General features: G+C 39.7%; 1 protein-coding gene across 1 annotated transcript in view; it reads left to right on the plus strand.

The window, feature by feature from the left end:
* ARID1A (AT-rich interaction domain 1A) overlaps positions 1-16,049 on the plus strand; it is a 113,222-nt gene that overhangs the window by 2,410 nt on the left and 94,763 nt on the right. The window lies entirely within an intron of this gene.

Genomic DNA, 16,049 nt, shown 5'->3' on the forward strand with positions numbered 1-16,049 from the left:
TGTGTGTGTGTGTGTGTGTGTGTGTGTGTGTGTGTGTGTGTGTGTCCTCTCCCATCTTTACTAGTCTTTCCACTTTCACACCTGCTTTGAGATTTAATCATTCAAATGACAGGTCCTGGAAAAAGAAAACCTTTTCTCATCTGGAGTTAGATGGATTTACCATTATTAATTGTGAATGGACTTGGGTGACTTAATGATTTTTATACTTAACAAGTCTTAACTCTTCAAGAGAGGAGGAAGGACCATAAACAGAGCTCTTAAAATGCTACAGTGACAGCATTTGAAGAGCTCTGTTTATGGCCCTTCCTCCAATTTAGAAATCTCATGAAGAGTAATTTTTGCAAGTAAGGCTTGGACTAGAATTGACCAGGCTGAAGAGACATCAAGAGTACACAACCATTTGGTGGATCAGGTCCCTACACTGTGACACTTTTTTCTATAATAAAAATGATATACAGTGCCTTTCATCATAAAGGTTTCGTAAGTATTTTATTAAAATAACAAAAAACAATAGCACAGAAGTTAAGGTTCTTATGCATTCCCTGCATGGATCTCCATTATTGCGAAAGTTTGCCTTTGGGTGAACTCTGAACTTTGTAGGAACCATTGTCTTACAGTCTCTCACCCCGAGGTTATGAACAGAGTCCTGGGCCCAACCACTATTTTGAACCTTGTTGCTGATATGGGCATCAGTTGCTACTTCTATCACTTGCCTTCTAGGAAAATACATATTATCTGTTATTAGCTTAGTTTAGGTTACTAAACCACTTTTTGTTCTACTTTACCTATCAACCCTGCCTGATTCTGTACAATGAATGGGGTAATCAGCTTGGCCTGACCTGGCTGTATCAAAAATACCATTGTAAATTCAGCTGTCAAGTCCTGGACTTAATTTCCTTTTGTTCAGAGAGGAGATTCTCTCTTATCTGACCTATTCCATCCTTTATGAGGAGAGAGAGCCATTGAACCAAAGACTCTAGTGCCGCCAGAGTTAGTGCTCTATAAAGCACTTGTGAGGCCTGCACAAATCCAGTGGGGTACAGGCTGAGGACTAAAGTTAAAGTGATTGCCCTTTAGATTCGAGAAACCGTAGTGTTTCTCCATCATGAAAATAAATTTGATATCAGATAAATGGAAGAAGTCATCAGATACCAAATGTATGTTGATATGAAAGGAAGACTGAGGGAATTGTATAAGGGAGGGAACTGGACATGTTTAAGTTCATGGGGCCGGATGGGATGCACCCGTGGGTGCTGGGGGAGGGAGTTGGCTGATGTGGCTATCATCTTTGAAAACTCATGGCAATTAGGAGAGGTCCCAGATGATTGGAAAAGGGAAAACATAGTGCCCATATTTAAGAGAGGGAAGAAGGAGGATCCAGGGAACTACAGACCATCCAGCCTCACTTTAGTCCCTGGAAAAATCATGGAGCAGAGCCTCAAGGAATCCATTTCTAAGCACTTGGAGGAGAAGAAGGTGATTGGGAACAGTCAGCATGGATTCACCAGGGGCAAGTCATGCCTGACCAACCTGATTGCCTTCTATGACAAGGCAACTATCTCCGTGGATGTGGGGAGACCAGTGGGTGTTGTGTACCTTGATTTTAGCAAGGGTTTTGATACGGTCTCCCACAACATTATCCCAGGCAAGCTAAGGAAGTATGGGCTGGATGGAAGGACTGTAAGGTGGATAGAAAACTGGCAGGAGCATCAGGCTCAGAGGGTAGTAATCAATGGCTTGACGTCTAGTTGGCAGCCGGTATCAAGTGGAGAGCCCAAGGGGTTGGTCCTGAGACCGGTTTTGTTCAATGTCTTCATCAATGACCTGGAACCTGGCATAGAGCGCACCCTCAGCAAGTTTGCAGATGACATGAAGCTGAGGGGAGTAGTAGATGTGCTGGAGGACAGGGCTAGGATTCAGAGTGACCTAGACAAATTGGAGGATTGGGCCAAAAGGAATCTCATGAGGTTGAACAAGGACAAGTGGAAAGTCCTGCACTTAGGACAGAACAATCCCATGTGCTGGGACAGGCTGGGGCTGACTGGCTGGGAAGCAGCTCTGCAGAAAAGGACCTGGAGGAGACAGTGGACAATAAGCTGAATATGAGCTAAAATTTTCTCACTAGAAGGGTAGTAAAACACTGGAACAGGTTAACCAGAAAGCTGATGCAATCTCCATCTTTGGAAGTCTTTAAGACCTGGCTAGACAAAGCTTTGGCTGAGAAGATCTAGTTGGGGCAGATCAGATGAACTTATGTGCGTGTGGAGTGGAAGTGAATTGTTGGGACCCAGGAATGTAGCTGAGCCAATTCACTGTAATTTAACAAACTAGGTTTAGGGGTTTTGCACTCCAGAATCTCACCTTTGGTTTAAAATTTAAAATTGAGCCTCTAACCCTTATAATGGTCAAATCATCTTAAAGGTGTGTCCTAGGGCAGTGGTCTCCAAAGTGGGGTGCACACACCGTAGGGGGTGCGCAAGACGATCCATTGGGGTGTGGGAAGAAATTATTAGAACTTCTATTTATATTTATTTTTTATCTAAAAAAAGAAGAAAGAAATTAAGCTTTACTAATATTTAATATACGGATTGACACTGGTGCCCTCACTCAATCTGTATGTCAGACGGTCACGTGTCACATACGGTATGCGAGTAGTACATGTATATAATTTATAAATAAATATATATACATATATTGGGGGTAAGTGATCAAAAATTTTTTACTGATAGGGGTGCGCGATCAAAAAAGTTTGGAGACCACTGGCCTAGGGGAAAAAGTTATGTCAGCAACAGAGCCTGAAACAGTAGGTTTTGAGAGCGTTATGAACTACTATTAATCTCAAGAAGTTATCTCTGAAGTCAAACAACACATTAAATGTCAATATTGATCAACAGTGAAAGAGTTAACAAAACTTGCTAGCCATAAGAATGGCAATCATGTTTTGAAGATCTACAGTGAATGGAGTCTCTCTCTCTTTTCAAGGGGATAAGTTGTGGTTTATGGGGGAATTATAGAGGGTACAACTACTTTTTCCAATTGACCCTTCATTGGGATTGTGCAAACAATCAACAGATTGAAGAGGGTGAGACAAATAACTGAAAAAGTGTAAACAGAGAGAAAGGTGAATTTGAGAACACAGTGGAAAGGAAAAATGTAAATGACCATGTGGAAGTGAGGAAAGTGGGGGAGAGGAGAATGAAAGGGAACAAGGGAAGGAGATGGAACACCCACTAGTTGGAATGGGAATCATTATTAAGAACCATACAGAGAATTTAGATTGAACAAATCCAGGTCATGAAAAAGCCAACGGAAGGTGATATCTTCCTTTGATGCATGATAGAACAAAAAAGTGAAGCTATGGAAATGAAAGGAGAAGAAAGAATGAAAGGGAGGGAAATGTAAGTTATTTATTTGCATATAATGTTATAGTAAGTTAATTACTTTATATTCAACATAATTTTATAATAAGTTAATGGTTCTATTAGCGTAGTTGAAGTACTCTGAAGGTCCACAATTTGAATATCTTAGTGCAGAAACTCAAATTTGCCAACAAATTCTGGGCCTCCCTCCAGATGTTGTTTGAGGGACTGCACCTGGATAAAAATGAGGAAGGGGAACATCTCTGGCAATTCCTTTTCCTCTTCCTTCCCTCCCCTATTCTTTTGTTTAGGGCAGGGCTTGGTAACCTTTTGCTGCTGCAGGCCCCTGGTTCCAATCCAGCGCCTGCCGTGGCCACCCCTGCCCCGAGAACACCCAGGCTCTTTGCTAACTCTTGCTGCTGATTCTGGTTCCCAGTGACAATGGAGAGAGGCAAATTCTGCAGTGAGGGTAAGTTCAGGCACAAGAAAGCAACAGGGAAGGCTGCAGAAAGGATGGGCAGTGCAGATCTGGCCCAAGGGCCATAGGTTGCCCACCCCTAATTTAAGGCATTAGCTTTTACTGAAAGAGTTTTGAAGCTATGAAGCAGGGCTGTGTCTGTATACTTGGTCTCCTCCATTTAAGCAGTACACCTTAGGCTCTTCAGACTCCCATTCCATGCACTCAAACCTATTAGCCATCCTCATCCTGCCTTTGCCTGAGTGTTGTATGCTACCATTCTTATTGAAAATGAAGGAGAAGTATTCACTTAGGTTTTGGGACTAGGCTGGCTTTTGTCACAACCCCATCCTTACTGCACAGCAACTCCACTTCTCTTCTTGTACTCCTACATATATGGCTCAAGAGCCTTTTATTGAGTGTGATCATTTCTTTTGCAAGGTGTGACTCAGTTTGATTTTTAGCCAGTCTCAATTTATCCCTGTCTTTTCGGATTTCCAGGATTTAGCTTTTTTTGAACAATACCTGTTTCCATACTCCAGTGTTTCTTTGCTTATGGCTAACATCCTTTTTGAGCTCATACCATTCAATCTGGTGCAGTTTTGTACAGTTTCTATCTCCTTGCTTGGGATACAAATTCCAGATATTTTTTGTACCTTTTACTGAAAAAAATTCAAAGCTCCTGCACATTTAAGTTCTCAAACTCTTCAGTTAAGTTGACTTCACTAACTAGTTCCCTTAGTTTCTAAATATTTACACTTTCAGAATTGAACGCCCTAGTTAACTACCTGTTTTGGTTTATCCTTCTATTTAATTCAAACAAATCAGTCTAAGGTTGTTTTTTTTTTTTACAACTACCCTTCTATAATGTCCTCACTGCTTACCATGATGAAGTCTGAATTACCATCACCTCTTGTTGGTTCAGTGACTGATGATGAAATTCGTTGGTTTTCATATTTAGGAATATTTGGGGCCTATGATTATTATTTTCAAAATATTTTCCCTAATCAATGTCTGGAAAGATATTTTGCATGATTTTTACAGGGTTCCCAGCAATATTTCTCTCTCTAATATTAAAGAGATCCCTATATTCATATCCAAGTGTAAGGGTCAATAGCACACTCTTGGCACTGTTCTGCTAGAACTTCTATTACAACACTTCTCCAAAATAATTTTGACCCAAACTGATTCTACTTTATCTGTTTTATCACATTTGATTTCTTTATGGTCTGCTGCATCATTAACATACAATACTGTTTGTTCCTTTACTTCATTTCTACCTAGCCTGAATAGCTTATACCCTTTAATACCTGTGTTCTAGTCATGATTGCTGTTTACCATGTCTCTATAATCCTTATAATATCTAGTTTCATATCCTGCAACGGTGGTTCTAGTTCCTCCATTTTTGCTGCCCAAGTTGCTTGCCTTAGTGTTAAAACATCTTTTTTTTGTCTTTGTCTAGGTTCAGTTTCTTAGCTGAATTGGGTTTAGGCTATAGTCGCCTCACTAACACATGCACCTACCTGATTACTGCTTGCATCAGTATGAGCACTTTTATTCTTGCAGTTTGTACTCTCTGATATTCCTTTATCCTTGACTCTATTTTCTGGCTTTCTCCATTCATTCTGTATCCACTTTATGTTGCACACTGTTCTCAGTCTGTCAGCTATCCCGAACACTCGAGGTCTTTCTCTCTCCACTAGCCTAACCTCCCTCAGCTGTTCTCTCTACTTTCTTTCTGTGTTCTCTTTTAAGCTTTCAGTAGATATTTCATGGAGCAATGTTATGCTGCTCGGCTTTATGCTCTATGATTTTCATGGTGCATTGCTGGAATTTTGAGACTGTGGGTCAAACTAACAGACTTCTGTGATTTCTCTCCTGGCACACTTTAATTTTGCCAATGCCCTGTTCAAACTGCTGTCTGGCATCGTGGAAGACAAACTGCTGAGCACCATGGTCATGTCAGTTGTTGTAAACAGTCTGATGCAAGCGTGGATTTCTCCCTTGCTCACACTTGTAGAATGGTAGTCCCATTTTCTCTGCCCATTCCTTTCAAGAGGATACAGTGTTTTCCAGATTACTTCCCTCTAGTATAGGCCCTCTGCAGCTTATACTACACTCTGGGTAATTGGGCTGGTTTTAGGTGGGTGGAAGGCAGCAGTCACCAGGCTAGTAATTGTACATGTGCCCTTGCAGGCTGTCCTTTATGTTTCAAGATGTAACCTGTGGTGAGTCCTCATGAGATATGAAAAAAAACCTTTCTTCAATAAGGCAAGGGGCAAACTAGGATAGTATTAGAATGGTGTTTCCCCAGCCAGCCCTGGAGTGGAGGGGAAACGTTAGCAATATGAACAGAACTAGGGGAAACGCTTTGATTTGAATGTGTGCACCCAAGTCGACCACTGTCCTGGCCTTAAGTCTTTTTTTCAGGACACCTTGAGATCAGCATAAATACACTGTGCAACTGATAGGATCCCATGATAATTATTCTGAAGTTGAATGCCTTATCATCCTTTAAAATCTCTGTGCAGTATGAAATGTGTTTTGTAACCTGACTTGAATCATTTATCGAATTAAATCTCAACTTTACTAGAAGCTGTGTGCATAAATGAAACTGCAAGTCCATGTATCTTTCCAGTGATCTCTCTTTTTTTAAATCTGCTGTAACAATAACAACGTAAACCATAGAAATATAGGGCTGGACAGGACCCCCAAAAGTCATTTAATCTGAGGCAGAATAACTACAACTGGCTTGTCCCTGATAGGTGTTTATCTAACCTGTTCTTAAAAATGGCCTGTGAAGAGGATTCCACATCCTTCCTAAGTAGCCTGGTCCAAAGCCCAACAGCATAGTTAGAAAACTTTCCTGATATCTAACTTAAATCTTTTTTTTTGCTCCAAATTAACTCAATTACTACTTGTGCTATCCTCAGTCGACATGCAAAATAACCTGTCATTGTCTTATAACAACCTTGTGAAACATTTTGTACCCCCTCACTCTTCTCTTTTCTAGACTAAACAAGCCCATTCCTTCAACCTTTTGCTATAGATTGTGTTTTCTAGGCTTCCTTTTGCTCACCTCTGCATGCTCTTTGGTTTGCCTATATCTTTTTTAAATGCCCAGAACTGGACGCACTTCTCCAGCTGAGACCTCATGATCACCAAGTAGAGTGGAATAATTACCTGCTGTTAATATAGCCTAGAATGAGATTTACCTTTTTTGCAGTAGCATCACATTGTTGACTTGCATCCAGGTGGTGGTCCAATATAATCCCCAGATCTTGTTTTCTGCAGTAATGCTATCTAGCCAGTCACTCCCCATTTTATATATGCTTGCCAAACAATTGATTCTTGAGCCTTCATGGGATAACGTTTTGAGCAGGAGGATGAGTGGGGCTCTAATGAGTGGATGGCAAGGGAGAGTAAGCAGGATCTTAACGTGGAGGTACCAAAGTGGCAAATATGACCTGGGTGTAGGATTTTATACAGCAGAAAAATATTACTTCAAAGCTTTGCATTTTTCCAGTGGAGATGTTACTTTGACTGTGCTTAGGAAGTGAAGGGGTTAAATGCTAGTCAGTTGGAAAGAGGTTTTTAAGTCCACCCAACAGGGAGGCAGATAGTCAATACCTGGAAGAAGTAGTTTAAATCCTCCTGTGCACTTTGATTGTAATAAAGAGAAGAAAACTGGTAGAGCACCCTCCCACAGCATTGTCAGGTTGGCTGCTGGTGGAGCTCTTCTCTACAATGGTTTCAGTATGACTTTCTATATTGGGTTCTTGTGTAATATGGGTTTTGGCTGTCCTGATGGTGATTGTGAATTTACATGGCATATGCATGATTCAAGGTAGCTTTGGATGGGTCCTGGGCCCTTGCTGTCTGAAATGCTTGGTGGGCAGTTGCTCACCATCTCATTCTATGGTTCAGTGGTGGCCTTTACATGCAAAACTGCAGTATGGCTCCTCACAGTATGGCTAGCGGTTCTGTCCTGGTCCCTTCTCTTCATGTATTTCCTCTGAAGCTCTTTTGCGTGGCTCTGTAGTAGAAGTGCCCCCTTGCCTTACATTTTTTTTCCTGACAGTATCTTGTAGATCAGTGTAGGCAACCTATTTGTTAGGAACGCTACAAATGTGCTCTGCAGCTCCATCCCCCGCCTGCTCCTCTTGCTGCTTCCTGCCCTATTTCCTGCCATGATGTCTGTCCCCTCCCCAATTTGCCATGTGTCGCGCACCCACAGTTTCACTTGTGGCACTTGAGCTGAGGGTTGGGCACCCCTATTGTAGATGACTGCACCTTAGTGACTCTTGTTCATGTAGGGCTGAACATACAGCTCTGTAAGGATGATCATCAACTCTATTTTAGGCTATTTAGATGTCCACATAGAAGTACGGGGGTGGGGGCTGCTATAGCATATCTGTTGTAGGCTGACAGTATGGAGACTGGTTGATTCTGATATGAAGCAATGCAGTTTATAATGGGCAGACAGATGAAAGTAAGGCAGGTATCCACACAAGCCTTAAAGCAAACAAACTTGCTACAAAAGGGAATTGCTCCTGCTTCCAGGAGGATTACTTATTGTGACCTAAGACTTCCAGCAATTCATATTAAAAGAAAGTTGTGTATATATGCAATATACTTGAAGATATATGTAAGGATATGATGTGTCCCACTGCTTCTACTCACACAACTGGGAAAGTTTTGGGTATTATCTTTTTAATGGGTAGAGGGACAGAATGGTTGGGACTAGAAAGTACTGTGGTGGCTGGGAGGTTGCTATTGTGGAAACAACAGAAGCAATAGCAGACTTTCTCTCAGGAGAAGGGCAGGGAGCAGGCAATAAAGGCAACTTAAAAGGATTTGGGGTAAAGCTGGGAAAGAAGAAACCAACCAAAGAAATCAAAGAGAAAGGAAGAGCAGAGAAAGAAAAAGAATTGTGAAATCCATTTTAAAAAGTGAATGATTTATTGCTACATTAATTGCTTCCTGATCTTTTGTTTAAATATAACAATTATTTTTTTTCCCCTGAAAAAAATCCGACTTTCATGACAATGGTTTGGAGCAAGAGTATGGTGAATAGATGTGGGCCTGCGCTATAGGTGTAATAAAGGTTTCCATGTCATCGTTGTTTAGTTATGCCTTGGTATATTTGGCAGGGTGGGATAATAGTATATAGGTCTTAGTCCTCAACTAGTTAATATGGGCTAGACAAATGTACAGATAGATTATCATCACAGTGAAAACGCAAGGTAATCTGGTACAAGCAGATAGGATAATTTAGGGATGAATTGAAACAGATGGAAAGAAACGTTACATGTCTGAGCAGTAGATGATTGAAGCTGGCAAAAAGATATAATTGTTTCCTGTTAAGAACACTAGTCTAGTCTACCAGAGAAATTATATGGAGGCAGATCTCTTGTAGGTATAGTCTAATGTTGAGAGAATAAGTGTTCAGTAATGCTGAGGAGAAGGTAAAAATATGTAAGGAGTAACAATTGCAACTTCAAAAAGATACGGGAAGGGACTTAAAGGAGGGCATAAAGAACTGTGAGAAATTTTCAGAAACAAATGTAGGGCCAAGCAGAAGTAACTGCTTAGTTGCCCATTGAGAAAATCTGTAAAATAAATGTAAAGTTAGAATGGGAAAAATGTAGAAGAACATGAATGAACTGCAGCCATTGAGTTATGTACATACTACTGAAGAAAAACAAGATTAATATGATTAAGATTAATTTGAGAATACTAAGAACTTGTAAACAGAAAAAATGACAGGGATTGAGAAACATGATTCTCACTGTGTTGCAGAATCATACTACAGTTAAAAAGTTTCATAGGATTTAAACAAATTGGGATAAAGGTTGCTGATCTCATTTAGCACTTGAAGAACATGTAGCAAAGGCAAAGGGAACTCGATATTGGGAAATGAAAGCCTAGTCTGACTCCATTTCATCCTTCCAGGCTAGTATTAGCAGTAAGGACACATGAGAATTGGCAAGCAAATGGGAAACAGTTTTGTATGGAAATCAAGCAATCAAACTCTAAAACACAGGATGCGTTAGAGCACTGAATGAAGGCTGCACAAGAACTTGTTGAAAAGGTTTGCTGGAATATTGGGAGAAACAGCAGAACTAGAGTTGTCATTTGGACTCTCGAGCACAAAGCAAACCAAAAGAGGGATTTTAAATAGAACTGGTGTTTGGACTCTTGGCTTCTAGGAGCTCTACTGAAAATGCCATGTTTGGAAAAGAAGTGGCTCTGTGGAGATCACAAATACATTACATTTGGAAAACCTCCAAATGGGTGTAAGAACCTTTGGAAGAGGATGCAGGGGAGAAACTGGCAACTAACAGTAATTTTTAGTAAGGGATGGAGGTTGCAGTATGCCCTTGATGACCAAACCATGGCTCCCTGGCAACTGAAATGTGAAGAAAGATAAATAGTTAAATTAAAATGTTCTGTTGCTTTCTCTTTGCTTGTTTGTTGTTTTCTATTTTTTAATTTTTGTTCAGTTTTTATTTATTCCAAGTCAATCCGCAAGTTATTATTTGACCCGAGTTCTGTGCAGAGATCATTGATGCAGGGGCATGTGCATCTCCAAAGTTGCGTTCGGCAGCTCTTACTCATGACAAAATTTTGGTTTGCGGCTGGGAGGATTAGGAATTTTGGCCACCTCTGTAAAAAGCAGTGATTCATGTCTAGTTCAAGAACTTCTACATTTTGTAAAAGTATTAATATTAAATAGGGGTGAAGTTTTTCCTTGCAGCTGGGAGAAAATGGAGCTATGGTGTAAGAGTTTTAAGAGTTTAGCAACAAAAGTGATAATTTTTCCCTGTCTATTGCTGTTCAAACTCTGAACAGAATGATTTTGCTGATACCCTTTAAAAATGAGAAAGAATTGAGATGGCAGTTGGTATTTGGAAGTAGCAGGTAGAACAAGAAGGAAAGGTCTGAAGACAATGCAGTGACAGCAGACAGATTTTCTTGAGTAGATGATGTGGATAAAAGTGAAATTCTGAAAAACTAGGAATTCTGATAATGTCTACAGGAAGAACAGTGTTTAAATACAGAATATGCAAATGTTAACTTTTTTTTTTTTGTTTCTCCAAGTCATTAATTAGTACAATAGGTAATTGCTACTTCCCAAATTAGAGCTGGCCTTAGGGAACATGGTGCCCTGGGGGAACTTGTATTTTGATTTGGGATCCTACTACAGCTAGCAGGATAAGAGCCTGTGGACTGCTTGCTCTGGGTTGCAAACTAACTGAGTGGGGACCGTGGTGCATGAACACAGAAAATTCACATCAGCTCAAACCCCTTCACTGAGAGCTAAGAACAGGGGTGCTGCCTGCTTTTTTATCCTGTTCATGCACTGGTTTATGTCTTTATTTTGATAGCAACCATTTCCTTACTCTTCTCCTGGTCTCATCTCTATGGAAATCTCATTCTGCAGCCTGCATCTGCAGGCAATGTTTTCCTTAGTGTTTCTTAACATGAGAGAAATGGGTTCTTGAGGACATTCCACTCTTTTTCACTGGAGAAGGGTATGTAACACAACAACGATATACTTTTTTTCTTACTTGATTGTCTCTAAATCAAAAATGTTCACTTTAAATATTTAAGAAACAGTTCTGGACATTAAGTGAAAAAGACCTAGTGAGAAGGTTGTCCTGCTGAAAAGTTTGCTCTTTAAATTAGATTGATCTTCTTCCTCCCTCCCAACCCTGTGTATCCTGCTGGCCCCATGTTCAACATATGATGGCATTAATCTTTATTATCAACAATCTTTACTATCATGTATCTATATGATCATCTTGAGGAGTCCTAATATTTTGCTTGCTATGAGATGGTTTGGAAAACCTGACCCAAGAACCAGCTGCTTCTTCCAGCAGTTCTCTATGGAAGTGCAGGCTGCTGCCATGACACTGCATGTGTGCAGGGGTTTGGACCAAGAATTGCTGCTCAATTCTCCAAGTACTGTATGACACAGAATTTGCTGAGCTTGCTGGTATTCCAGAGCCAGGTCAGCCTACAACCTATTCACTCTCCATATTTCATGCTTCCTTACACTCTTGTGACCTGGATGAAGTTAGCAGGGAATTGAGCAGGGCACTCTGCTTACTTGAATGAGGAATGTTCAGTCTTGGCCCTAACAATCTTCATTCAGTCCCTTTTTTGCATATGCAATACATAATTAAAAGCTATGTCATTTCTTCGTAGGACCCTTCCTCATTCAAACAATGGATAGTTATTAAACAGCTAATATTATCTGCCTTATTCAGTGTTGGGTCACATTGTATTTGTTAGGAAGCAGGTAAGGCAGGGTGGCACCTTATTAGACACTAACTTGTGTTAAAACGCATAGACTTTTGTAAGCAACAGCCTATTTTGTCAGATGCTATGAATTGTGTGTCATTCAAAATCTGCAGTGACTACAGAATTATTGATTTCCCCCTGAACTGTTCTTTGGCGCTCATTACTCCAGCATCTGACTACTTTTCTAATATCAATGATTCGACTGCACAACACATCTGTGAGGCTTTATATTCCCATTTTAAAGGTGGGAACTGAAACAGTTAAGTGGAAAATTAACAAATGTTTATTTTTTTCCCCTTGTGGTGCCTAATTTGAAAAGTGTAAAGACTAATTTTTTCAGACCATGGAGCAAATTAATGCAATCATATGTGACATAATATAATTCCTGTTGATTTCCATTGCAGTTTTGAGACTTCAGCACTTCTGCAAGTCAGGTGTCTGGTGTCTGACATATATGTGTGCGACTAGCACCTGTGCTATAACCATGAGATTATTCTTTCCTCTGGCTCCAGAATGGTTTTTGTCGTGTTGTAGTTATTAGAGAAGGAGGAACTCTTTCTATTTATCATAACTCAGATCTCTTAACTCTGCACGTTTTACAAACATGTTTGGACCCTATTAGTTAATTATCAGAGCTATCTGCGAAAAAGATTTCCACAAAAAGCAAATGGTGTTGTTCAATTTTGATCCACTATGAAGTCCTCTTTTGAAAGGATTTACTGGAAAGTTTTTTACGTGACAACAGATGAATTCAGGGTTTTGTTATTTTCTGTAACTGTTGATAGCTAACTGTTCATCACTACGACACTGCGCAACAGGTGCTCACTGACATCTAAGGAGATGTTTTCCTCATTATTTGCTACTATTACTTGTTTGTCTATACAGCATCTAAAGTATGCAAGATACTTTCCAGAATATATCAAATATGGTATGGTATGGTATGTCTCTGTCCTGAAGAATTCAGTTTAAGAATAAACAGAGTATAACAAGCAGATATGGTCAATAAGAAGGGAGGGAATAGGGAAGACCAGATTGATATTAATTGATACTCTCAGTGATGGCATTAACTATGCTGGTGGAAAGCAAGGATCATTAATATTGGTCTTAGCAAGTAAGAAACAAAAACAGAACTGATTTTAAAATATTAGGGGGGTTGAAATCTGTAATTGTAATTTTGTCAAAATATACACCATTCATTTAAACGTTAAAACTGTGTATGTGTATAAATGGGTTATGCATGTATAGTGTGTGTGTGTGCATGTCTAAGTGCTTGAGTTTATCTTAAGTAAATGTACTGACTCATGCTTTCTGAGTTGCTGGTGTCTGAATGGGGTCATCTCAGATACAGCTGTTGCAAGACTCCACTGGAAAACATACTGCCGTGTGGTGTCTTTAACACTGACCCCATATATAAAAATGGCTTACAGGGATTGTAGCAGTGAATTGCCTTGGAGAAATCTGGGGGCAAATAAATGTTTTCTGTGTTTGAGGATATTTCGGAAAGGATTCTGAATTGTTTGTGCCAAACCCATTATAGGATTGACTTACTAATTACTGTCACCTTTCTTTCAAAAGAGAGAGAGAGAGATGTTGTGACCTTTGAAAGAAAGGGTGATCACACGCCTCAGAAAGGAAAAATGAAGTCCGCCTATGTCTCAAGAACAATGTGATTGCATATTAAGAGAAAGAAAAGGAGTATGGGAAGAAAGTAGGTGTAGTTTCTGGATCCTTTGTAGGCCTCTAACTCTGAAATCCCCAGAACATGAGTATAAATATCACACTCTTGCTTTTCAACACAGAATACATCATATTTTGATTTGGCATAATCATTCCATTTGCAATGGCTCAGCCCACTAGAATTAAAAAAACAAAACCAAATGGCCAAAGCATTCTTTATCATTTGTACAGCAGGATAATACTGGATATGAGGAGCATTTCTGCTGACTATAATAAGGCCGATGTGACAACCTTGAATTTTAGGGATCCTATAGAAGCATTCCAGGAGCAGGCACAACAATGATAGAAACATTTCATATTTTAGTCAATTCTTTAATCTATTTATTTAATACATCCAAAGCATGGGGTTCTGCTTTTCCTGAAAAACTAACATTTCTGACTCCTATCATTGTTTTGCTGCAGGTGTCTGCAATATTGTCAGTACCTTCAGGGAAGCAATTCTGCCAAGTGTTTGTAGTTATGCTTCTAAAATTTGTATTTAGACACCTCACCAAGAAAGGCCTCAACTTCAGCCATGCTGACCTCCAGGAGTGCCAGCAAAGTCAGCTGGAGCTCAGGGTGTTTGGCATTTTTTTTGAGAATCAAGCATTTTTTAGGTACCTAACTATGAAGTTAAGGACCTAACTTTGAAGCTGGCCTTATTTTTAGGCACCGTGTGCTACCATGAGATCCCTGCATATGGACCCTTGTTCCCATGCAGAGTCCCTATAACTTCAGTGAGATGTAAGGGTCCACCCATGTGGATTAAATGATAGGATCAAGATTTGTAAATACTTCTGTATGGATGCATAAAAAAATGTTTAAATTGTAAACATTACTGGGGAAAGCAGGTTCCCTATCATGTTCCTTTTTGTTGACTGTTGTCCAAGGCTGATCTATGCCTTTGGTTTTACTGTTTTGGAATACATCAAATCTCAACTTTTTTGTATTAAACTGTTGAACAATGCTTGTTCCTTCCGTTTTGTCTTGGAAGCAAGAAACATTATCTACAGAGATGTCTGATAGGTGACTCAATTATAGGTATTTAGGTTTACTTTAGTGTGTTCTTCTTTTTTTAGGAAGTATTTTGGAATTACCTTTTAAAAAAGCAAACAAACATCCTCCTTTCTAAAGCCATATTTTAAGCACTTTTCATAGTGCAGAGGCTGCAATGAATTTGTTGTTACTGTTCATTCTGCTCTAAGTGGACGTGAATATAGTGGAATCCTGCATAGGATACTGGAATGAAAGGCCAAGTTGTTTTTTTGCAGTGTACAAATTCTAACTGTGGATATAATTAACCTCCATTTAGTGACTTTTTCTCTCCCTCTGGCTTGCTCGATCACACTATATTTCTGTCTGTGAATGAATGCATAGATTTTAATTCTCCAAACTGGGAACTTACATGTATTATGCAAAATGCTGAGTGTGTTGACCCCAGACCAACAAAGCCAGTGCCTAATTTAAGCATTCAGAGTGCAGATACAATCCCTGAGAATTCTCATGTTTAAAATTAAGCTTGTACTTCAATGTTTTGTTGGTTTAGGGACCTTCCAGGATTGAACCCTATGAGAATCAGCCCTAACAATTCAGCACTCTCATACCTTTCGAAAGTAGGATTTAAAAATTATAATACCATAAATACAGGGAATTTGATATGTAAAGTTGATGTGCCTGGTTTATTTCTGTCTCTCCTTCAATCCAAGCTCTCCTTCCTGGAGCACTGATGCAGGGTTTGCAGGTCTCAATAATACTCCAGTCCTGATGCTCCGTGTCCATATTTTCCATCTGCTTGATTCTGTTTGGAAAATGGCAATGTAGAATGTGTTTGGTGTAACCTTAATCCTGACCAGCATCTGGGCTCTGTTTAAAAAAAAAATAGAAGAAGAAGAAGAAGAAGAAAAAGCCTCTCCTGCAGGCAGGCTTCTGTATGTGCATTTATCCCTAAAGTGGAAACGATTTTTAAACAGCAGCAGCAACAATAAAATGCAATAATCCTTTCATTTGAACTGACATGTTAGTTAATGTGTGCAAGCTCTAAGGCTCTTTTCCTGGGCATGTCAACAACTCATAAGTTTTGTCTTTTGACATCACATCTGTCCTTGTGCTGACATACGTGATATCAGAAATGGAGCATAACTTACTCTGTTTTAGAGCAGAAGAACTAAATGTGAGGAAAAAGAGGCTTTTTTTTTGGTGGGGGTGGG

The sequence above is a fragment of the Gavialis gangeticus genome, unplaced genomic scaffold (assembly GCF_001723915.1).
Source record: "Gavialis gangeticus isolate Ggan-Ray unplaced genomic scaffold, GavGan_comp1, whole genome shotgun sequence".
NCBI lineage: Eukaryota > Metazoa > Chordata > Crocodylia > Gavialidae > Gavialis > Gavialis gangeticus.